Source organism: Lolium perenne, chromosome 1 (assembly GCF_019359855.2).
Source record: "Lolium perenne isolate Kyuss_39 chromosome 1, Kyuss_2.0, whole genome shotgun sequence".
Lineage (NCBI taxonomy): Eukaryota > Viridiplantae > Streptophyta > Magnoliopsida > Poales > Poaceae > Lolium > Lolium perenne.
In genome coordinates, this window is record NC_067244.2 from 227,481,101 (window position 1) to 227,507,115 (window position 26,015).

General features: G+C 43.9%; 1 long non-coding RNA gene across 5 annotated transcripts; it reads left to right on the forward strand.

Moving 5' to 3' along the window:
- Positions 1 to 12,163: 12,163 nt before the first annotated feature.
- LOC127327181 (uncharacterized) lies at positions 12,164 to 16,884 on the forward strand. Of its 5 annotated transcripts, none has more exons than XR_007868428.2 (7): positions 12,164 to 12,783; positions 13,004 to 13,208; positions 13,755 to 13,838; positions 13,997 to 14,137; positions 14,930 to 16,152; positions 16,234 to 16,345; positions 16,526 to 16,884. It is a non-coding gene; the product is annotated as an uncharacterized lncRNA (long non-coding RNA). The 5 variants fall into 5 exon arrangements; XR_007868430.2 differs by having other exon boundaries at positions 12,190 to 12,783; positions 14,930 to 15,050; XR_007868427.2 differs by having other exon boundaries at positions 12,169 to 12,783; positions 14,930 to 16,345.
- Positions 16,885 to 26,015: the final 9,131 nt, after the last annotated feature.

Below are 26,015 nucleotides of genomic sequence, written 5' to 3' on the forward strand. Positions count from 1 at the left end.
GACCCCTAATTTCTGGCTACTTCCTTTTTTCTTTTGATCCACTGCCGCCTTTGAAATGGTGAGGATTCTGCAGACTAATACAAGCTTTTTCTCTCCAAGATCTTGCAAGTTGATAGATTAAATCATGGAATTATTAGGATATGTTTTAAATTTCAAATCCACTTTATGAATTATTAAAAATACCGTTATCCATGTGGGTATGGAGCGAACAAGGATTTTCATATTGGGCATGAGCAGTTTCAAAAATTGGAACCCAATAATTCAAAATAAATAAAAACAATTTTTATGTAGAATCTCCGCGTTTTTTTCTTTTGCCATTCATAGGATCTGTGTTTCATTAGAAAAGGGCCGAAATTGCATGAGCGAAAGGCCCATTTGTAGTTATTGGGCTTCGACAGTAGGAGCAAGTAGGCCGAGAGCAATTACCATGTAGATGGCCGTTGGCAACCCAAAGTGAAATATTGGGCCCAACGGGGAAGGTGAACAGTACTATTTTCTAATTGGAAGGTGTTACAGGGCTTAATCCGCCAAAAAAAAAAAAAGATGGACACGGGTTGCGTAAATTTGCCCATCTGCGCCTAATATCGCCGCCGCGGCTCCGCTTCGCCGTCGCCGCCATGCTCGTCTCGCGTCGAGCTCGCGATGCTTGCCGCGTCTCGGGCACGGGGTACCGCGGCGTCCGCGCGCGCCCCAAAGATACGTATTACGCGGAGATACGTGACGGCGGCGAGTGCATCGGCCTCGGCACCTACGAGACCGCGCACGAGGCCGCTCGCGCGTACGACGCCGTGGCGTGGCGGCTCGGGCGCCCGCGATCGTCGATGAATTTCCATGACGTGTGGACGCGCGGCGGCAGTCGAGGATCTCGCGCCGCCGTGAGACATCGTTAGACGGGAGGAACAAGCACCGCCGCCGCGAGACGGAGCGCCGTTTGCGCATCGCCGAGCGGGACGAGCGCGCGGCGCGCGAGTGGGCGGCCCGCTTCCCCGAGACGTTGCCGCCGAGAACGAGCACTTCCGCAGACGGAGGGCGGAGAAGGCGACGAGGCGTGCAGCGAAGAAGGAGGACCGCGCACGACGGAGGGCGGAGAAGGCGACAAAGCGGGCCTTCATCGAAGCGCAGCTCGCCGGGCCGACCACCATTGGCGAGGACGACCCCCGTTGGATTGACCTCTTCTCGTCGGATCCGGTGTCGGGCACGACACCGGACTCGTCAGATGTCGAGTTTTAGTTTAGTTTAATCGCACTACTTTGTAAAAATAGGAACTACGGAGTATCTATAAAGCAAATTTTATCCTATTTTATGTCTATTTCTAGTCTTTGTTTGATCTTCTGTTTTACTGCACTCTATTTTTCATTATATTCTGTTTTTTGCGCTGCATTTACAGCGCCTCTGAAAATACGCCGTTTCAGCCCTGCATTTGGCCGCCACAGTTTGCAGCTTCCGGTGAAGCTATTGCCGGCTTCATGCGCAGCATCAGCCATTCAGCCCACAGCGCCAAAATATAGAGCCACTGCTGGAGTTGCTGTAATATGTTTGTCAGCAGGAGCTTACCTAATTAGTTAAAAAAAGATGTTCAGCGTGGGATTCGAAAAAAAGATCTTCATTGTGTTGGCTAGTGCATGAAGCTTGACACCTGTATTATGTGATCCTGATATGAGGATAAGAACACCTTCAGCTTGCATTGCTAATGGTGTCTCTTTGCGTGATGGCGTACATTCAATAGAGACTGATGCAAGAGAGTTGGTACTGGTGAGCCTGCACTTGACATCATCGTGCCACCGAAGTAGGTGGTGTATTGGGATTAGGATCGATAAGCATAGCACCTTGCAAAGAACAAGATGATGCTAGTGTTGGTTAACGTGATTTTACGCCAAAAGTCATGTATGCTCAACAGGTGCCGTACCTAGTTTGGATATTGTGTTGTTACCCTTTTGTGGTTTGGTGTTTGTCCAACAGAGAAAGCTACTCTTTTCCCGTGTAAGTGTTATTATGTGAACAAAAGTTGTGTGTACATATATATCGGTCAGAGAACCAAGATTGCATATTCTTGCCTGGTTATAACACATAAGTCATAATAACAATTAAAAGAGAAAATGAACATTTGCCTTTGCAATGTGATTGTGCCAAGTAGATTAGACAACCAACCACAAACATTACAGGTCAACAGCCAAATGCATGCGAAAGTCCTAAGGTAAGCTCCATAATACATGTTGAAACCAAAAGCCTAGAAACCATAAGAAAGGTAGCTCCACATCACAGTTCCACGACGACATGCGATCATAAAACATATATCAAGTCGGGACAGTGCACCCTTTGGGTAAGCATCCATGGGGTCTGGCTCAAGAGCGAAGACTGTGTGAATGCTGCAAAATGTGGCTCTTGCCTCACCCCACCCATACATCTTATCATGGAACCTTACCAAATCAGCATGAATCATCTTGACATAAACATAGCTCCTCTCTCCATGCTGATGGGATTGAACAATGCGCCGATTGCGGTGCTTGACTTGTCAAACGATATGCGAGGAGATGACGAAGCATCTTGGCTGGTCTTTTGTAGTGACAATGGCTTGGAGTAGCTGGTCTGTGAACCACCCAATGGATCTTTAGAGCTTGAAGGACAGTCCGTGCTATATAAGCTACCGTTGTCGACTTCAGCTCAGGTTCGGGTGAATGACGGTGACATCTTGTCCTAGAGATGCGAGATCCTTCTTGATCGTATTCAGCGGAATCATCACCGGTACTTACAGGTGCGTCGGGTTCTACGAAGGCACATCGGTACATGCTCCAGTTCATAGGAGTCGGGTGGGACAAAGCACCGTTTGCTGAAATCTCTACAATACCAGCTCGGGTAGACCACTAGTCTCTACAGAGGGTAAACCACCAATATCCACTTCGAGAGGATTCTCGTGGCACGACACCTTTCGCTAGAGGCTCTACCCTACCAGCTCCAGGTCCACCACCGGTCGATGCGTGGGCATAGTCATGACGGGTTCTACCAATACAAAACCTCCTTCGGGTGCGGGATCATCGGTAGCAACTCCAAGATCGGCACCCGATTAAATCGGTCTTGACAATAGGTAAACCGTTTTGCTCCGATTCAGAGAATTCCCGTGGCACGACAATCGTTCACTAGAGGCTCTACACTAGCAGCTCCAGTGCACCACCATTTCTACAGCAGGGGTAAACCCAATCCACAACCTTCTTCATGTGGCACGATGATGCAGGTATAGGCTCATCGGTACCAGGTCCAGTGCATCAGTCTCCATAGACATTAAACAAGGTGGCGTCGGAGGTTTAAAAGACTGGTATGCCATTTCACCTTTGTCATCGAGACAATATAGAGTTTTCTTCAACTCTATGTTTCTGCAATAATAAGCACATGAACAGAAATTAGACCAGAGCATCTAGCCATCTAACGAGGCAGCGGCAAAACAAGCGTCGGTCCATATGTTTACCTTGTCATACGGGATATCGTAACACATGATTTAGAAGTCATTTCACATAGCATCCGCTTTTTCGTTCCTTCCCCTACGTCCATCTGGAATAAGTAATACTATTGATCACATAAAACTAATTAATCAAATATATGCATATGTTGAGAAGTTTGCACGGCAAATTGTGGATTCTGCTTTTATCACCTACGAATCGTCGTTCTATATATTTACCTTGTTATACGGGATATCGAAGTCACGAATGAGAAGTCATCTCACTAAGTATCGGTTTTTTCGCTCTTTCCTCTCCATCCATCTGCAATAAGAAGTACTATTGATCACATAAAGCCAATTCATTGAATATATGCATATGTTGAGAAGTTTGCACAACAAATTGTGGATTCTACTTCCAATCACCAAGTAATCTCGTGAGAAATGCATGATCAAGATATGTTTCTCCCTCTTGATCGACATACGCATCTCCATTAAGACTAATCATCGTGCGATGGTGCTAGCGCATACACTTCCAATCACCGAGACAAGCAAAAAATTGTTGATTCTAGTAATGCTTAATCAGCGGTGGCCATGGAACGACCACGGATCGACCAAGCAAAAATAAATCATCAGCCTACCGACCACCGTGCAAAACAAACTAGGCCCATACATGGCCTCACAAATCATCATCAAACGTCGATCAAACTAGCAAGTTTGAACATGGATTACTAATTTATTTTACGATAAAGTGAGTATATTAATATCGAAAGATATTGATTACAACGAGCCTCTGCAACAACGCAATACCTTCTTGTTAGTACGGATGCACATGGATTCCTAATACTCCCTCTGTTCGGTTTTAATTAGTCGACGCGAGAGAGAAGAAAATGAACTGTCGATGCTTTCAACTAGAGTCAATTAAATACGAACGGAAGAAGTACGTAGTAGTATTGACAAATATCCGGATCTAGTCTAAAAACAAATTGGCATGTAAATCCTAGTAGTCTACTAAACTAGGATCAATACCCTAGATTAGGGTTGCAAGCGGCGTCCGCGAATCGTCCCGCATAAGCAGAAAATTAGAGCAAATAGTGGTTGAGATTAGAGCAGATTTAAAGCACTCGCCTTTGAAACTAGCTAGCCCGCTACCCACCCCGCTTGACACCCTGCCCTAGATGTGAATCTACACCAAATATTCAAACAAGGATGAGCAACCGCCAATAAAATTTTATCCGCACATCATCATCTCTACCATACACAAGGGTATGGTGATTTCACATACAGCCATTGTTGCCGCGGGACGAGGATGAGTGATGCGCCGCGGAGAAGGTGCCTCACGCCTCTGTCGCCGCCGCCGTCGAAGAGGAAGTCGAAGCCGCGCGATTGTGGTCCGTCGCCGATATGGAGGTGGAGCTACTAGGGAAGAGATGGAGGTGGAGGTGGAGAGGGAGTGATGGTTTGTACTAGTGGCGGCCGGTGAGGTAGTTATAAATACAGCCTCTCTCTCTTTTTTGGCAAGGAATGCAGCTTCTCTTGGAAGGCAACGAGGCAACGCACTCCAGATTTCGTATATTACTATAATAATATGGGCGGAGAAATTTGGACGCGTGTGTTGTCTTGTCAAATGAATCACCAGGATTTGCTTTTAGTACTCCAGATTTGGGCGACCCAAGGAAGTAGAGATAGTAATGTACGCCATCTAGCTGCACGCTATCAAATCAAATAAATGGTCATGCCATTTACTTTTAAGATGGTGCAGCAGTTATTCTGACCAAAGAAACATGCACGTCTGCTGATTATTTCTGATGGGTATACATTTACCGTCCGCTAGCAAAGATTGTTTGGCACATTGTTCTTATGGCTTTCAACATCACACCCCTTAATAATATTATTAATCAATGTTTGGGCAATCAATTGAGTGTGTTAATAAAAAATTAAAACCCACAAATCCAACTGTACTATTTTTAGGGCCATATGAAGGACAAGGAATGATTTTAAATGCCATATGGAGTACCTCCAACCATGTAAAATATGGTTCTGTCATGCAGGTGATACCCATGGCTTCGCATTGGATCTGTATATTGTCCTACATACAGTCAACTAAGAAGTACCAAGATTTGGTTTTTGGGTGCAACCGGCTAGAGAATGATGCATGGGTTTGTACAGCCAGTACAATTCACATTAAGATTTTCTGATAGGATGTTGATGTGTATATGTAAGAATCATACACTAGAATGTCTTCTATGTTTAGATGGTTGATCTACGTTTATACTTTCTGTGAACCATGAGGTTAAGACCTTTGTACTATAATAAAGATTGCTAAATAACAGTATATATGTATGCCTCTAGGGACACTGAAACAGCCAAACAACCATGCATGTGCATAGACCGTATTTGATCAAATTAAAAGAAGCACCTCGGTTCATGCAAATAGCATCAGTTAATCACCTAAGTCCATTAGCTATAAATAGTTAAATAGGAGTCAAGACCAACTGAGCTAGCTAGTAGTATGATCCTACTATTACATAAATATCCCTAACTCTGATTGTCTTTGTTCCGGTCCGGTAGCGTTGGTGTAGCTTGGGATGAACCAAAACCCCGTATGCCAGTTGGCCCCTGGACCGCTGCTTGAGAAAGAGATGCTTTGGTGGTCTTCGCCATTTAGACTGAAGCGGAAAATTTCTTGATGTGATGTGTCAAACTGAGAGCCAATGGTCTGAGGCGTGGTGTAGATGCAGTTTCTTCTTGTCAAATATCCCGGGGGAAATGTTGCACCACCCACTGGCATGAAAATCGGATAGTTCAACCCAAGGAACATAGAATAGTCTCCAAGATTAGTAACCCTTTCCCAAGAATAGTCTCCACGTGCATAGACCAGGAGAAGTCTAGAACGATCTTGAGATCTTGCCAGCCACCACGTACGACTATTAGAGTCAAAATCATCATAGCCATCAAATCCAGCCGTCCGCGGAATGAATGGAGCAGGGAGCACTATAGGACCTTGAAAAAGGAAAGAGCACGTCACATGAAAATATATTTCATGATTTATCTACTAGTGATATTGATTTGATATTGGATGCCAATACTAGTACTTTAAAAAATAATGGTCGAACATAAGATGGTTTGAAATATATTTCGAACATCTTGGTAAAACTTCATATGGATTAAAAACATGTTCCCCAAAATATTGGTCCAAATTTTAGATGGTTTGAATATAGTACTCCTTATTCTCTAGAATCGGGGGAATATAAACAAATGAAGTCTTTATCAATATTGCATGGCAGCTTTATTGATTCTATTTCTACTCTACCTTAAATTTTCTAGGGAGTAATAATAAAGAAACTTAATTACTAGGGGGCCTTTTTCCTAAGGAACAACATGAACATTAGACCATACTAAAATTCCTATAGATGTTAAATTCTAAATATGTCCATACCACAAGAGGGTTATGGTGTGCGCCTATGGAATTCCTTTAAGCCAAAAGATGCCAAGACAGTTCAACAAATAAGAGGTGAAATACTATATAAGTTACGTATATAAAAAAGATAGGGAGGAAATGTTACCAAATTGATTAGGATCCCATGCATAAACATTTCCAAGCTCAGTAACGGCGAACACAAGTCCGTTATGTATAATTGCATCGCAGTATATGGCGCCGTACTAAAACTGGTTTTCAAGAAATATCCATGTACGAGGATATTCGCCATGGAGGTAGGCAATTGCAAAGTCGAAGATTGCGACAAGGGAGAAATCTTTATACCCCCTAGCAGCTGTAGGAACTTGGCAAATAGCTATCTTCTGCAGTTGAATAGCAGAACGCTGATACTCGAATATAAGTGGATTGCGTGTGGTTTCCAACTTCTTCCTCAAAGATGGAAGCTTAATCTTGCGATGAGTGTAGACATTGAGGAGGTTCCACTTGCCTTCGGGGCCAACCATGGCGATCCAATCTCCATTGGCGCCTGCCCGCTCCTCATCCTTACCGTGTGGCATTAGGCCATCATAGGAGAACCTGTCCAGCGGCAGTAGTTTGCACTTGCTGTGCACCGGCAAATCCTCCTTGAACACCCATGGTTTATCCGCCGGGTCACAACAGAGAACACACAGAAGGCCAAACGGCTGAGAAGCAGGCAGAGTGGCACTGTATTTGGCTGACTGAAGAATACTTTTGGAGGAACCGACTAGGGACGCGGCGGTGATGGCGTCGCACCGGGCCGATGAGCACTTCAAGGGGGCCTTCCGTAAACACCTTGTGAAACAGCCCAGATCCACAGACCCTGCTCGATTTCGCCATCGCAATGAGGCAGGTGGTACAATGGGGTTGGTATTTTCTTGGGAGATCTACTGATTCGAACTTTGGGAGAGAGATGGCGATCAATGGCGGCAGGTGGGGGTTTGAGTTGGAGAACAGAGGCTCTCAAACCGGGGCCTTCTTTGGATAGGATGCGAAAGCGCCATGGCGGAGACGCAGGCGCGTGCTATGGAAGCTGGGCGGAGTGGGGATAGACGACGGAGGTGAACCGAGACGCTACTCCTCTTATGCATATACTGCCTACTGCAGTTTCGAGGAGAGTGTGAATGTGTTCAAAAAAAGAGGAGAGTGTGACTGTGACCCGACACCCGAGTAGGAGCAGACGGACTATAGGAGTAGCCCCATCATTACAGAACATTAATCGTGCTTCCTACAATAAATAAGTGAAACATCCCAGGCTTGTGTTGTCTAATCAAATCGATGGCCATGTCAGTATTATGGTGAACAAATAAAACAAATACACACCAACCTTGTTCTTTTTGCAACGTACACCAACCTAGCAAGGCATCAACCTTCTCGCCATCAACTACGACTCCGTGGCTACTCCATGCTAGTATCGGCCACTAATTCAAATTTCAACTAAAGGCATGCTATTTTATGGTCCTGAAAATTGCCAAAAAAAAATACAACCCAAAAATGCAACAGATCCATGTTAAGGGGGTACACCCTACGCAATATACATTAAGAAACTTCGAAACTTCAGCGACCTTGTAAGAATGCCCATGACAGTGCAGTTTTGCCAAATTAGGAAGAGACGAAATATGAATTCAACCAAAGAAATCTAAACGAATCCTTAGACAATAGCATAGTTAACACGTTCAGAAAAAAATGATGACTCCAAAAGAACAACATTAGCAAGAAATACTCCATTTTAGTTTGAATTTGCAGTCACATACATATACTAGTAGTACTGCCAAAATACTATAATACTCCGAGCTGCATTCTAGCACTCCAACTAGCTAGCTAATAGTTCTGGAGTAGTAGTACTACTATACAAGTCCAAAATACATCCGAAAGAACCCTACTTCGAACTAAACTACTCCCTCCGATCTTCGAGTAACTACATTGCAGTATGACTAAACGAAGATTATTGTATAACCTTCTTGTTGATGCAAACGCAGATAGGCAACACACGCTGCCCTCCATTCTGCTTCGCGTAACGGGGCGGCACCGCCAGGAAAGAAGTGAGCTGCTGCAACATGATCGAGCTAGGCGTCGGGGAGCTCGTCGGCTCGATTACCGCCATCAAGGTGTCCGTCGAGCGGTCACTGGTCCCAGCCGTCGCCGGCGCCGGCGGACCAATCACCAGCAGCTGCGCCTTGTACATCGGAAACAAGCACGCGGCCGACCTGATGCACACACAGGACACAATGGTGGTCGGGCCGAGCGCGCCAACGGTGATGGCGAACACGCTACCGTCTTCTTCCCCACTGCCGATGAACAGGTGTCCCCGCGGTTGTACCGGAACACGAACTATGCACCAGGCGGGTATGCCATACTGGAACGTAAACACTGGGATGGAGTGGGATGCTTGGAGGTGTACCAGGAGCTCCCGCGGCGGGCCGGTGAAGCTGCAGCCGGTATTGATGGCCTTTGTGCAGCCGCACGGACCATGCGGGCACGCGATATAGTGCTTGTAGGACTCCGTGGAGGCGACCAAGCTCTGTGTAGCGACCTCAAATTTTAAGGTGCCGATCTCTGTGCATATCTGTGCTAGTCCCTGGATCAATCGCTAGCACACACAGTACAAGATGTAATATCAAGAAACAAAGGTCTTTATTACATCGTATGATCCATAATTTACATAAAGGATTACAAATTGCATAGCACAAGGCTAGCATATCATCAGAGTTTCACAACGAATAAACATAGACAGCATGGAGTCCTTCGTCTTCATGTGCCACAAAGTAGCATGTTGAGGATAGACTCGTAACCCTAACCATCATAACTCACTCGTCTTTCAAAACATCTGCAACATGAAAAGTTACAGCCACGAATGGTCAATACTTTGAATGTATTGGCAAGATGACACTATAGTGGACTCAAATGGCAACCTAACACTTAAGTGTACATTTGGCTGGTAGAGCTCGGGCATATTTGCATAAAGCCAGTTTTCTCCTATCATTTGGGAAATCATTTTCTTTCATACTAATTAAGCGGTACCATTGATAGAAATCAATGAACCTGGAAACCACCGGTAAATCCCCGGTGAATCCTCCTACCCATGATCAACTTGGTTTGGGCGAACTACCCCTGTAGACACAGGCCATAGATATGGCACGGGACCTACTAGCCGATAGTCACTTACACCAATTGTCATAACCCTGTTCACCCATCAAGTTTTATTTAAGAAGTTGGGATGAGGAGACTTTCGAACATGTGCCTTGTCAGTTCGCTCAAATTGTCCGTAACCGGGGACACGGCTAAGTACTTAGATTTAACACTCTGCAGAGGTTGTACAAATTTACCCACATGACCTAGTCTGCTCTTCTTCAATGATGCACATTTTGCTCAAATGGACAGATGTTGACTAGGACGAGACTTTTCCGAAGTGATCACCCAGACCTTTCTCTACGGACCCGCTCCAACCTACATTCCCCTACATCATCATGTCGCGTAGGGCCCAGGTTCACACAACATACTCCGTGCCGAGCCCATATAGCATGTGGCCGTAAGGTAAGCTAATGAGCAAGGTTGTCTATTATCTCTTTGTTCCTGGGTGGCCGTCCACAAGTGCGATACACACAGGGTTCAGAGGTTCGACGACATGACCCCAGAGTAACCACTCAACATAACCCAATCCAAGCCACATTCCACCCAGGTAGTTCATTGAATTTAGTTGTTTTTCCATAACCACTACTAAAACATTTTCATAGCATAGCTAAGCATCAACTAAATTCAATGGCGACAAAATATAGTCAGGTGGAAATAGCTATCTACTGGGATTACAAAAGCAAAGCATATCCTAGACTTACTACAAAAATCACTACGGTGCATGAATAAAATCTAGGACATTTGTGAGGGTGTGTCACTTGCCTTTTTGGTAGTCGAAGATCGTTCCCTTTTCTCTCAATCAAAACACGTGGCTCTCCGCACAAACTATAAGATGAAAAATAGCACAACATAACCACACAATTCATAACAACATAATACAATCAAGACAAACAATTTGGAAAACGCTCTATGGTACTAAGGTGTGGCATGAGGTTTGGCTTGCAAGATATGGTTTGATAGATACTTAGAGAGAAAACAATTATCCAGTTCAAATTCTTAGGAGGAAAAGCATAACAAGGTCATATGGATCAAGGGTTGTTTGCTACACCGGTATGAATAATTGGAAGGATTGATATGTTATTCTAATATGTGGAATGACCCACGCGAATAGAATCACACAAGTATCAAATGCAATTTGACATAGTGTGACAACACTTATCAAAGTAGCACAAGATCACACATAGCATTGGGTATGAACTAATGATATATTGAACTACTCAAATAACTCATTTGACATTCGAATAGTTCAAACTAAATGTAAGGTTTGAATGGCATGAGGTTGGATATAAATGAATGATTTTGGATTTGGTTCGCGGAGCCTAATGGATAACAAGAGTTTAACACATGTAATATGAGGTAGAGTATCTCCACCCTACTAGAGCAAGGTAAAAATCTAAACTAGGACATGTCACACCTTACTCAAATAACTCAATCGTTATTTCAATAATATGGACAAGGATAACATGTTTGGAGAGATGTGAAAAGTGTGTAAATACGACATGCAAAATGTCCAAAATAATCTACACATTTTACTGATTCCAACGGTATAAAGTTTGTCGAAAAACGACGGGTAAAACTAAAGATATGGATTTTACAGTTCGCGATTAAGTTCTAATGTTTTCCGAAAAGTTGTCCAAACAAGTTGCTCGGATGGAAAACTTACTACACGAAAGTTGTAGAGAATAATTTTATAAACTTAACGCAAGAACCAATATTTAAAATGGAGATCTAAAGTTACGAAATTTCAAAGTTTCTAAGGAGCTAGTTCAAACTACTTAACATGAATGGATCGATCAGATGTAGCTAAAGTTGGACGATTGGATTAAGATCTAACGTTCTAAGATAGATCACCATACAACTATTCTAAACTTAACACTTCAGATTCAGACTTAATGTGAATGAAAGATGGGATTACCGCGGCGGCAATCTGAAGGACGTCGAGGATAGCGCAGCGGAGTTGCGCCGTGTGCTGCACGTGAGCAGCCGCAAAGAGCAGCAGCGAGTTGTGAGGGAGAGAGAGATGCGCAGGGCACTGTGTGCGTCTGGGGACTGCCAGGGCTGGGGTATCTAAAGGTATGATTGCTGCACCCCCATGGGCCTCTCCCAGGCTATCCACGCTAGCCACATCGCGCGGAAGGATTGGGCGCTGCCTTTGTTTTTCTCCACCAGTTGGGCCACATGGCGTCAGGCGATTGGTTGAGAGAGGAAAGGGAAGAAATATCTGTCGAAAGCAGGGAGAAAAAGGCACTGAGTCTCCTCCTCCCCCGATTTCTTCCTCAACCCTAGCCTCCATGGCCCCGACACCCTCCTCCCCCAATTTCTTCCTCTCCCGAGGCTCAGCCTCCATGCTCTCCTTGTCTCGGTTGCAGCGCGCCGCCGCGCGGTGGGAGGAGCGGCTGGGCAGTAGCACGTCGCCATTCCCATCGTCTTTGGCAAAGGAGGCCAGCTGCAGACGGATGTTCCGCGGTTGGGTGGGTCCTCCAGCTCGTGCTGCTCCGCGCGAGCAGCAGCAGCAGCGCTGGTGGATGATGCGGGAGATCTCCAAGGAGCCAGGACTCCCAGCTCCTTCGATTTCGTCGAAGTCACCGCGGTACTCCCTTATCCACCTTCCTCCCGCGTCCTCTCTCGATGATGCCGGCCAGCAGCACAACGACCTACCGCCCTGTCCTCTTCTTCGTTGGAGATCTACAGGTTCTCTCTCTCTGCAGTTTCCATCAATCCACCCCAGCTAGATCCATTGTCCTAAAACAAGGCGTTGACTGGCCAGGTATGGATGCATCCAGATCTGACGGAATGCTTCATTTATATTGTGTTCACTTCATGATGTTCATTGTTTCAATTTTTCGTTTAATTTTTTGTTGGAGTTGATCTGGGTCCAACAGAATCATTTTACATGGTAGAAAGAATAGGAACATTTGTTTGGTAGCCAAACAAACTGTTCCTGATGTTACGTACAGCTTATATTCATGTCCATGTTCTTCCTACAGGTGCTGCTGATTCTTATTATTTGATCAAGCTCAGCCTCCTCTGCTCCCTCTTCATCTTGCACGGTGCCTCATAGGTGTCTGCCCAGTTTTATGATATAGCTCCTGGTGGATGGCCTTCTCAGTCCACCGGTTGCGACATCTTCAGCATCAGATACCGTGTCGTTGGCTGTTGTGCTCAACACCCACATGTTGGCCCTTCGCTCAGGTATGATGCTTGACGGAATTCTGCGCCTAAATTCTTCTTCATGAATTTTCACAGTTGGTTCGGTATATGGTGGGCATGAGCTATTAACTGTCCTGGGGTTCATTTTGTACCCAAACTGTTTTAGTTGCACGATTTATTTTCTTTCCTTTTTCTGAAATACTATCCCCCAAAACAGATCAAACTTGAAACTGAAGCTTTATATTTCTGAATAAGAGGTCATGGTTGCTTCAGTTAACATGGATAAGAACATACACTTTACTCGAGACGACTAACCTCTTATTATTGGTTAACGGGGCAAATATGGATTATTAGTATTTTTGTTAACTCGGATTTGTGCTTTCCTCATATGAATAGCATTTTTTTCAGGTTTCTTATGTATCAAATATCAAAGAGATACATGTGTGACAGTCTACTAGGAAGTTAATGTTTGTGGCACTCTTGTTTTGGGAAAAATCTGGACAAGTTTGGGTTTCTAGGATTTTGCTGATGACACTATCTCGTTATGGGGTTGAAGCAGGACAATATGCTCATCTTACTAATTTGCAGATCTGAAGTGATGAAAGGTTTGAATTTTTCAAGATGTGAGATGACACAGCAGGAGATTAAAGATCCCAAGTCTTCACTTAACAGGTTGGTTTCTTCTCTTTGGCATATGCATAGGAGACGTAAGTGGAGTATGCAATACACACTGCAAACTTGCAGTTGCGTAGCTGTTTGATAGGTGTGGAAATGTTCTTATACAGCAAGACTAGATTATTGATATTTACATCGCTTTGGTATATGTGCAGCAGGGTAGCATCGCGGATCTGGTTGAGGGCAGCTGCTGCATGCCGGCCACCAGGAAGTGCCGCCAAGTTCCTTGCGCCGGTGGCTGTGAGATGCAACAGCTTCCTCCTTCCCATCATCCTTCTCCGCCGCAGCAGTCCCTGGTGAGAACTCTCATCCCTCCTCTTCAGGAATTAGTATTGATCTAAGAGCTTATATTGAGTACCAAAAGCATCGAGAAAAATAAATTAAAGGTGAGTTCTTGGTTGGATGTCAGATAATTTACCTGATATTGTTTCGTATTTCCCCCTCTTTTCTATGATGAAAGTGATTGACATATATATAGTAATATTTACTGTTAAGATGCGTGAGACAATTCCTAGACATTGGCTGGTTATGGTCCTGCAAAATCTATGAATCGATGGGTTGCATGTTATTACATTGTCACGGTATTTTATCCAAATTTATCTTATTCACTGCGGTCTATTTACCAGAACTACTCAACATGTCAAACATGAAGTAGAAATGAAATAAAAGGGACTTGGGAGAGTTCAAGAATGGGAGAGAATGATACCAAAACCGGACATTTCATAGTGGCCAATGTTGTGTATATTGAAATGTGCTGCATACAATGCAGTGAGATAAGTTTCAAGAATTAGCAGCATCTGAGGCAGAACAAAATGTCCGCTCGTATTTTAATTTAACATACACAAGTGTTCAGTTTTTACGAGGTGGTGTGATTATTAAAAGGAATGTGTGTGAACTTTACAAATACATATGGCAGATTTCTGTTTTCTATGGATACAAGTAATAAAAGGATAACTTAAACCACTTGATATTACCCCTTTTTTGGTACATATTTAGTTCCAGAATGCTAACTGGTTGTGTTCGACTACAACATCTTTTCCCCTCACCTGACAAATTGTAATGGCACAATATTTTGCTTGTCTATGCAGACCAGCAATTGAAGGCGCTCTTTGGCTCATCAATGAGAACTTGAGAAGCACCAAAGATCATACATGCAGGACAGCTCTCTTGAACTCCAGATGCTGGTGTTCTCAAATCAGTGCTAAACTGGTAGTGTTGATTCAGCCTGAGATGGAAATTGTATCATTCCACTGCATCTTGCATCTCAGTTTTGATCCATTATGACTTTCTTTTCTGAAATATCCTTTTCAGATTGCAAAATCAGTATATTTCTGGCCCATCTGTAGTAACAACTGCACATCTTGTGTGCAAATCATTACTAACTATATTCATCATTATGTGGAGTATAATCTGATAGACTATCAAAGCTAGCAGAATGGCTGATAGACTGTCGAAGCTAGCAGAATAGCAGAATGGTTGACAACCTTTGCACAATTATGATTATTTTCTTTTTGATGAAACAAGGATTAATCTTATATGTGAAATTAGAAGAGTAGTGTTGTTAACATTCTATGTGAAAGTAAGGGGTTCAAGGGTATCTTAGACGTGAGACCCGCCGCCAATCGACTATGTAGCTTTACCGATCAGTTCTTGAGTGGTTGAAAAATGGAATAATTTTTCATGATGCTAGATATTTCCTTCTGATTTAACAATATGGTCAAGCGGTGGTAGTCATTGTTCTCTATTACTAGCCTGTATTTCTTGTCTCAGTTGTCTTCATTACCAATTGTCATTTATAGATATTGAAGAAACCAATCTGGCTGCTCACTTATATTTTAGAATCCATATTATCTATTCTGGGAATGGTTCTGTGTCCATCTCCTGTAGATTAATCACCTGATAAGAAGCACCTACGAGATAAAATTATGCTGTGAGAATGCTATGGTATTTACCTATTTTTTCTCGGGTAGTAGTTACATATTATGTAACACAAATAGTATAGGTAGAAGAGGGTTTGGAATTACAACTGTGAGTTAAGTGTTCTTTCTAGCTTTAGCGTGCTGGGAGTCCCCACTCTCAAGTTATAGGACCAGTGACATACATGTGGCATCATTCTCATGAAAGAGTAGAAATCAGATGCAAAAGAACGAGATTTTTCCAATTCCCATACAGTTGTTTGTAAGGCCAATTATGGATATGGATCCATCTTTGTGGCTTGGATGAAATTCAGGGTTGAAGCCTGAAGAGGAGCCTTTCATTTTCTTGATCCATATAGGCTTATAAGCTGGAAATTTCTTTAATTGGAGTTTAGGTGATTTGTTGGGTTCTGATCAATGGCATTTAATCCTTAGAGGTTAATGTTTTAGCACTGAGGGCATAATTCTTGATGCAGTGTTTGGGATACCTGAAACATAATGTGCAGAAGCGGGGGCTCGACTTGCCCATCCTGCATGGCAAGTCTGAAGAAATCATCCCTTCAATTGCAAAGGCTCTAGGTGTACATGGTAAGCATATCTAAAAAATCATATTCGCTGAGCATGTTATTTTAGTTTGATGTGGAGTTTCTGGGTCCTTGGGCACATAGATTCATGTTACTCACCTATTCACTGTGCATGTTATTTCAATTTGACGTGGAATTTCTGGGCCCTTGGCTACTAATTTAAGTTACTTACCTATCGGCACAGCGGAGTGCCTGCACGGCTGCACGGCCACACTTCCTGATGTTAGAAACAGTAACCATATGGTTTCAATGTGGAGTCACGCCGCCCTCTCTCGCTATCATCCATCCCCACTTTAACCAGCCAATACTGCTGGTGGATCGTACCTTGCAGCCACTGGGGAAGAATGGGAAATTTAATTGTTTTATACATATATATGGTTAGATACAGACTTTGATATTCCTCCATTCATTTTTTTTATGTAAGCTTGTAAAGAAGCTAAACATGATCTCTCTGAAATTATGTTCTGAACAGAGAAGATACCTTTGGTTCCTATTTTTTGTGGGGACCCATATTCTGTTATTTATAGCATCCTTTGAACACTACATGTATAAATGCCTGAATGCTATACATTATTTTAAATGTACTATAAGTGATAACAACTAGGAAAGAGTAAGTGCGGCGCCACGCCCCACCATGGTAGTTTTTTGGGAGCATGTAAACTATTAGCACAAAAGCTGGTCGCAGAGCACGGTTCAGACAATGCAAGGAGAACTCTATGATGCTTATAACCAAATTTAGTCGGTTAATTGAATTGCAAATGTTCGGTTTCGTCAGAGTTAGTATGACAGTGAGCGGCATATGCTATTGATAGGTAAATCATACAGTCTGTACCGAAATATGGGCATCCTATATAGATTCAGCAATCAGTAAACTGTTAACATAAGAATTGGCCATAGAGCACACCATGGTTCAGTGGCCAGGGTACTTTAGCTTTTGAGAACACAACTTTGATAGCTGAGAAAGATGATATAACTATACAGAACGTTCAAGAATTCTGGAGGTTTGGTGCATAATGTTACAGCACCATTACATATGACTTCTAGTGCAGCTAATACACAAGCTGGTGAGTGGGCCGCTGCATTGGCTCTGCCCCTGTTCTGCTACATGTGACTGGAGCGGACTGGACAAATTTTTGAGGCAGTGTGTTGCCCGATACCCTGTGAAATTATTTTGCCCCTCCAGGCGGAAATAGCTCCTTGTTCACTTTTTGGGTTGACTGTGCTCGATCCCTTTTTCTTGCTTTCTTTTGTGGATGTTGTGTTCTGGTAGAAATGTACGTAGAAAGTAGTTGTTAGCATTTCAGTTAAGGCAATAAAGAGATTTGCTACTTGCTAAGTAGCTCTTCTGAGCCTAGATCAGCTTCGTCGACGATACCCTTTGCCAGTGTGGGTGTGTCTGGCAGTTCAACTCTTGCAGATTGTTCATCGTCTGCCGGCAACTTGGAAGTGCTGGTGGGTCCAGCGGCTGGAGTAGCACGATAGGAACAACAGACATCGGCATGCCTATATAAAATAAAACAGAAGGAAAATCACCTATAAGAAAACAATCAAACAAAGAGGTTGCGTGCTACTTTTTATGTATCAGATATATTAGAGAACCAGATAAAATGTTCATGCAAGTGAGCACAAGGACATGAAAATATTTCTGTAACCTACGTGCATTGCTTGTACTCTCAAAGTTTCAGGTTGAGCCTCACACCAATCGAGATCAAAGCAAAATCATAGACCCAATGTGAAATAAAGGTATATGTGCAAGCCAAGCATGGGCATAGGTGAACTGCCCACGTTATTGCTCATGTGCAAATGAGAGAATTTTCAATCTCAGCAATAGTAGTGTAGTAATGATTGTATTTTAGAGTTCGATCTTACCAATTTACGTTTTTAGATAGATTATATAATTAGTTTCAGATTTATATTTTCACGTGCGCAAATTAGTTTTCATAAAAAACTAAAATTGGGTTGTTATTACTTGAGTTCAGTTTACCCACGAAGCCACAAGTTAACTGAACTTTTTTTTTTGCACAAAGAAGAGATCAGGATTCAGGAAGACCCTACAAGAACATCTATTCCATCACGTGGCAGGTTACAAATTTGCAGACAGACCTTTTTACAACACTCGCTCTGAAGAACCAGTAATTTGAAGATAAGGCCTGCCAAATTACAAAAAACACCCTAGAACTAAGAATGGGAACGCAATCGAGTCCTTGGGTGCCTCCGCCACCAGACGTCGGCGTCCTCAAGGCATCGCCACCGAGGAATAAGGCGCAAGCGCCCGAACACCCCTTTCCGGCGTAGCTCCGTCGCCGCTGGACACCTCGAAACCACCGGGGACAAACCACTTGGTGGGAGCAAGGTGCCGAGCTCCAGTAGCTAGGAAGAAGAGCCTCCGATCTAGAGGTTGGAGATATGCCGCCATGCCGGCGGAATATCGCGGAGGCGAGAAGGCCATCCACGTGGTTGAGCTCGTCGAAGAAGAACCTTGGAAGAACCAATGTGTTGCAGCTGTCAACTATTCATGTTCATCCGGCCATAGATTGTTGATCCAACATCCAATAAAAGGGAGCAAGGTAACATACTGTCCATTGGTGCCTTGATAGAGGCAAGGTACTGGATCTCGATCCCTTGGAGAAGCAGCACCGTCCACCCCTGGAGCTGCAGCAGGAGATGCTGACACAACGACATGATCATGGCTGGCATGGATGCGCCATGGCGCGAAGCATGCACCGAAGGAACCGGTTGCCGACCACGACGCCCATGCACAAAAACATGAGAGTCGTCCGTCTGCAAAGAGAAAGTGAACATAGTTTGTAGAAGAGTAAAATGCATGGCAGGTACTTAAACTTATCGACGGGGTTCATATTGGTCATCGTACACAAAGAATACAAAGTTACGGTCACCGAAGACGCGGTGTTGGCTCATGTACGGTCACCCGGTCCAAGAGCAAGCGGTATTTGGTGAGGTCGTACATGCAGGACCGCTTCTCAGGACCCATTGTCAAGTTTTTATTACAAACAGGCCCCCAAACTTACTAAAAACCCTTTATAATACATGACCTGCCCATGGCAAGTGGGGCCAGCGGTCAAAGTTCTCCCAGTCAGCACTGACAATTAAATGAAAAAGAAAAATATCCTGAAAAGGTAATACTGGAATCCATCTTCTCCCCAATCACCAATCAGTCCATCCCCGCCGCCGCATCGTCTTGCCGGGATGAGTCGCCTGCGCGGGGCGGCCACGACGGGGCTCCGCCGCATCCTCACACGGTCAAGCTTGGGGCGGCCGCGGGATAGACGCGCCGGCCCCCTTCGTCTCCTTAGCACCTCCCCATCCACCGCATGGAAGCAGGGACAGCTCCGCTGGTGGGTGGTGGGTGAACGGCGCCGAAGCCCTCCGCCGTGGCGGCGCGAAGGGGCAGCTCCTTGTCGTCCCAGAGCTCCGGCATCTAGCGCGTCATCTCCGCCTCTATGGTGCGCGCCTCCCCGTGGAATCTTTCGACGATGCCGACCAGCAGAGCACGTCCACCATCGCCTCTCCCCATCTCTGTCACGGGGGACATGGGTGCCATCTACGACACGCTTGCTCGCCTCCACGCCGGCGAACGAGAAGGGCAAGCCGCTGCACCAGCACGACACGCTACGCACCGTTCTGTCGTCCTGTGCCACATCTATTGGGGAAGGGGCAGGGGCGGCCTCCGCCGTGGCTCATCCCTGTGGTCATCGTTTCCGGTCGCGCGAGATGGAGTAGGGCGGACGCGCGCGAGATGGAGTAGGGCGGATGCGCACGAGACGGTGGGCGGTGCGCCGGAGGAACAGAGTTGTCCGCCCGCGGGGAAGAGCAGGGACAGGGCGCCGGCGGTGGAGACGAAGGCAGGGAGAGGGGTTACGCGGGATGGATGAGGTTAGGTGAGAGGAAGGAGGAATGGGAGGGGGTGAATATTTTGGGGGGCCTTTTTACAAACATTACTGGAGAGCTGGAACCTACTGTACTTTTTTTTTTTGACATTAACCTACTGTACTTGATAAGGGGGGTCCACTGCTGCCACGTCGACAGATACAACGTCCTACCCGCACAGGTGACCGTATATGAGCACACAATGCGTCTTTAGTGACCGTAAATTGGTATTCTATGTGTACGATGACCATTGTGATCCCCGCCGACAAGTTTAGGTACCTACCATGCATTTTACTCTTTGTAGAAGGATATCACGTGCCAAAACAATGCGATCACCGGCCACCTGTGCATCGGAGAGAGAAAACATAGAGGAACCACGACGACCACGAAACCAACACCAAGATTCCCGCGTCCCATCGTCCGACCTCGGTGCCCACACACGGGCACAACATCCTCATCCATATGCAAAGAATAAGAAACATAGTCAAAACTCAAAAGACAACATAAGAAAAATCTTGCGACAAGCCAATAATGCCATCACCTGCGCAACAGAGGGAGGAATAGAAGAGGAACCACACGACCTCCACGTCCCGGCAGCCGAATACGGCACCCACGAACCGAAACAGAAGCATCATCCATCTGGAAGAAGCAGACTAACAGATTCAAAAGATCGCAGCGAAAAATTAACCGAAAAGAAGGAGAAGAAGATAGAGAATCGAGAGGAACTGAAGCAGCATATCATCGTAAATAGAAGAAAGGCAATATTGGCATGAGTTCCACGGGATCGTGCGCCAAGGCGCACATCTAAATCTAGTTTATAGGTGTTGAGGGCTGGTTGGGGAGTGTCCAGGTGCAAAGAATACAGACGTCGCGGGCGTAACTCGCGGACGGAAATCATGCGAGTGCGGTGAGAGCTGGGGGCGGCTTCGAGCGTGGGCGTGGGAGGCGACCGGGTGGGCTGGGAGCGGGGCGGCAGCTGGGCCATTCGGCCTGGTTCGGCCGGCGCGTCCTTTTTCTTTTTCTTTTTTTTACCAGAAATTGAAAATATATTTTTGGAGGATCAAAAATAATTGGAAAAAATGAAAATGAGGTACCGTTGAATTCTTCATGAAAAATAATTCAATATGAGATCAAATTTGGGACAAAAATATAAACTTTATAAAAATCAAAATTTGTCATACATGTCTATGTGGCTATGGTGCATTTTTAAAGTTTTCTTAAAATAATGATTTTACAAGTTTCAAAACCTCCGAACAAAAGAGAATATCGTTGGCAAATCTTTTGAAACCCACGGTTTATGAAAACTATTTTTGAAAATACCTTTCTAATAACCACGAAAGTTTTACTTTGTGAAATTTCAAATATGACAAACGGACAAACACTCGCTTTATTTTATTTTCACATTCCAATTTTTTTTTTTGGGATGTGACAGACTACCACCCTTAAAAGAAATCTCGTCCCCGAGATTTGAAGAGTCTAGAAAGAAAATAGGTTTGGCATATGTAGAGGTGGGCTACCACCCTTAAAAGAAACTTTTGTAGGTAGTCATAGGTCTTGGGTTTAGGCTAAGTTCATCTTGGGTATGACTTAGCACATCTGAGGATATGACTTAGCACTGGGTCGTCTCTTAAAATATCTATGGCTTCTGACCTCTAATAGGGGTTGTTTACTTATAGTGAACAACACATCCCTTCAAGGTGACCTGAGTCGGCTTTTCCTCATGGCTGGGTTTCTAAACCATATGGGCTGGCTGTTGAACTACTTCTGATAGAAAGGGTTCACTCTTTGGGTCAATCAGGAGACCAAGATGAGGGGACTTCATGACAGTCCTCATCCCTTGCTTGTTGGGGCCTTCGACAATCTTGCCCTACTATTCAACTAGTGGTTGGATCTTCAAGCTCACTGTAGTCCTACGTTTGGCAACACTTGCCATACTATTAGGGTATAATATCTATTCACCCTATGGTTCAGGCTTATCAGCGACATCTCACTTGTAGGTACGTCTCTCTAGATTTACCATTCCTTATAACAAGACCGAACAATATGAGTAGTCATCATGGGGACCAATCCATGTCGCACCCAATCGTTACCTTGTATTCAGTTTGGTTCATCTCGCATTCTAACTCTTCGTCGACCTCACAAATTTGATAAGAAAAGATTCCATGGAGAATTGAATCCATGTTTCAACCCCCATTATTGAACTGTTTTGAAAACATTTCTATCGATCCTTAACTGGGGTTTTGTGTGCCTCACACTCTACGCTTCTTCACCTTGATAGGGAACATCAAGGTTGGTTTGGCTAAGGTCGTCTTCATTACGATTTGTCGAGAAGACGCTTGCTAGGTTTGGGTATAGATGAGAAAGGATAGAAGCATCTAAAGAAGATTCCTACCCTTAAAACAACCAATCAAATCAATTCATCTTACAAACAAGATCTAACAAGCATCGAGCAACATGGTTCAAATGCAAACAAACTGTTATGGTCATACCACAATTTGGTAAGATCATTACTTTCTTATGCTATCGTTGGTTCAATAAAAGATAACTAATGGTGGTCTGGTCTATTTATGTTTTGGATATTCCAAGTTTCTATTCTACTCCTTCGGTGTATCTTCGTGTATTGCGTAGTCTGCATCAAAGTCTTTATTCAAGTTCTTCATTGGTCTTCTATTAAACCCTTGTTGCGGTGTTGAAGAATAACATATGACGCATCAGTCCTCACTTCAGGCACAAAGTCATCATTTGTCTTTTCTTAATGGTTTTCAAGAGGTAGGCCATCTAAAGCAGAAGAAAAACATTTTTGAAGATGGAAAAGATGAGAATACTAGAAGTTCATAAAGCACACATTTTTTAAATAGAAACAAGATTAGATAGATTTTTCATCCTAGGGTCTTCCTATTTCTAATCCAAACCTAGGGTCACGAACCTATGGTCAACACAATGCTCTGATACCATCTGTAGCGACCTCACCTTTTAAGGTGCCGATCTCTGTGCATATCTGTGCTAGTCCCTGGATCAATCGCTAGCACACACAGTACAAGATGTAATATCAAGAAACAAAGGTCTTTATTACATCGTATGATCCATAATTTACATAAAGGATTACAAATTGCATAGCACAAGGCTAGCATATCATCAGAGTTTCACAACGAATAAACATAGACAGCATGGAGTCCTTCGTCTTCATGTGCCACAGGCGAGCATGTTGAGGATAGACTCGTAACCCTAACCATCATAACTCACTCGTCTTTCAAAACATCTGCAACATGAAAAGTTACAGCCACGAATGGTCAATACTTTGAATGTATTGGCAAGATGACACTATAGTGGACTCAAATGGCAACCTAACACTTAAGTGTACATTTGGCTGGTAGAGCTCGGGCATATTTGCATAAAGCCAGTTTTCCCCTATCATTTGGGAAATCATTTTCTTTCATACTAATTAAGCGGTACCATTGATAGAAATCAATGAACCTGGAAACCACCGGTAAATCCCCGGTGAATCCTCCTACCCATGATCAACTTGGTTTGGGCGAACTACCCCTGGAGACACAGGCCATAGATATGGCACGGGACCTACTAGCCGATAGTCACTTACACCAATTGTCATAACCCTGTTCACCCATCAAGTTTTATTTAAGAAGTTGGGATGAGGAGACTTTCGAACATGTGCCTTGTCAGTTCGCTCAAATTGTCCGTAACCGGGGACACGGCTAAGTACTTAGATTTAACACTCTGCAGAGGTTGTACAAATTTACCCACATGACCTAGTCTGCTCTTCTTCCATGATGCACATTTTGCTCAAATGGACAGATGTTGACTAGGACGAGACTTTTCCGAAGTGATCACCCAGACCTTTCTCTACGGACCCGCTCCAACCTACATTCCCCTACATCATCATGTCGCGTAGGGCCCAGGTTCACACAACATACTCCGTCAAGCCAGAGCCCATATAGCATGTGGCTGTAAGGTAAGCTAATGAGCAAGGTTGTCTATTATCTCTTTGTTCCTGGGTGGCCGTCCACAAGTGCGATACACCTGGGGTTCAGAGGTTCGACGACATGACCCCAGAGTAACCACTCAACATAACCCAATCCAAGCCACATTCCACCCAGGTAGTTCATTGAATTTAGTTGTTTTTCCATAACCACTACTAAAACATTTTCATAGCATAGCTAAGTATCAACTAAATTCAATGGCGACAAAATATAGTCAGGTGGAAATAGCTATCTACTGGGATTACAAAAGCAAAGCATATCCTAGACTTACTACAAAAATCACTACGGTGCATGAATAAAATCTAGGACATTTGTGAGGGTGTGTCACTTGCCTTTTTGGTAGTCGAAGATCGTTCCCTTTTCTCTCAATCAAAACACGTGGCTCTCCGCACAAACTATAAGATGAAAAATAGCACAACATAACCACACAATTCATAACAACATAATACAATCAAGACAAACAATTTGGAAAACGCTCTATGGTACTAAGGTGTGGCATGAGGTTTGGCTTGCAAGATATGGTTTGATAGATACTTAGAGAGAAAACAATTATCCAGTTCAAATTCTTAGGAGGAAAAGAATAACAAGGTCATATGGATCAAGGGTTGTTTGCTACACCGGTATGAATAATTGGAAGAATTGATATGTTATTCTAATATGTGGAATGACCCACGCGAATAGAATCACACAAGTATCAAATGCAATTTGACATAGTGTGACAACACTTATCAAAGTAGCACAAGATCACACATAGCATTGGGTATGAACTAATGATATATTGAACTACTCAAATAACTCATTTGACATTCGAATAGTTCAAACTAAATGTAAGATTTGAATGGCATGAGGTTGGATATAAATGAATGATTTTGGATTTGGTTCGCGGAGCCTAATGGATAACAAGAGTTTAACACATGTAATATGAGGTAGAGTATCTCCACCCTACTAGAGCAAGGTAAAAATCTAAACTAGGACATGTCACACCTTACTCAAATAACTCAATCGTTATTTCAATAATATGGACAAGGATAACATGTTTGGAGAGATGTGAGCTTAGAACGTGATGAATGTGTCTAAATTATTTTCATAGTCGAACAACGATATTGCGGACCATAAAAATACCGTGAAACAAAGTGTGTAAATCCGACATGCAAAATGTCCAAAATAATCTACACATTTTACTGATTCCAACGGTATAAAGTTTGTCGAAAAACGACGGGTAAAACTAAAGATATGGATTTTACAGTTCGCGATTAAGTTCTAATGTTTTCCGAAAAGTTGTCCAAACAAGTTGCTCGGATGGAAAACTTACTACACGAAAGTTGTAGAGAATAATTTTATAAACTTAACGCAAGAACCAATATTTAAAATGGAGATCTAAAGTTACGAAATTTCAAAGTTTCTAAGGAGCTAGTTCAAACTACTTAACATGAATGGATCGATCAGATGTAGCTAAAGTTGGACGATTGGATTAAGATCTAACGTTCTAAGATAGATCACCATACAACTATTCTAAACTTAACACTTCAGATTCAGACTTAATGTGAATGAAAGATGGGATTACCGCGGCGGCAATCTGAAGGACGTCGAGGATAGCGCAGCGGAGTTGCGCCGTGTGCTGCACGCGAGCAGCCGCAGAGAGCAGCAGCGAGTTGTGAGGGAGAGAGAGATGCGCAGGGCACTGTGTGCGTCTGGGGACTGCCAGGGCTGGGGTATTTATAGGTGTTGAGGGCTGGTTGGGGAGTGTCCAGGTGCAAAGAATACAGACGTCGCGGGCGTAACTCGCGG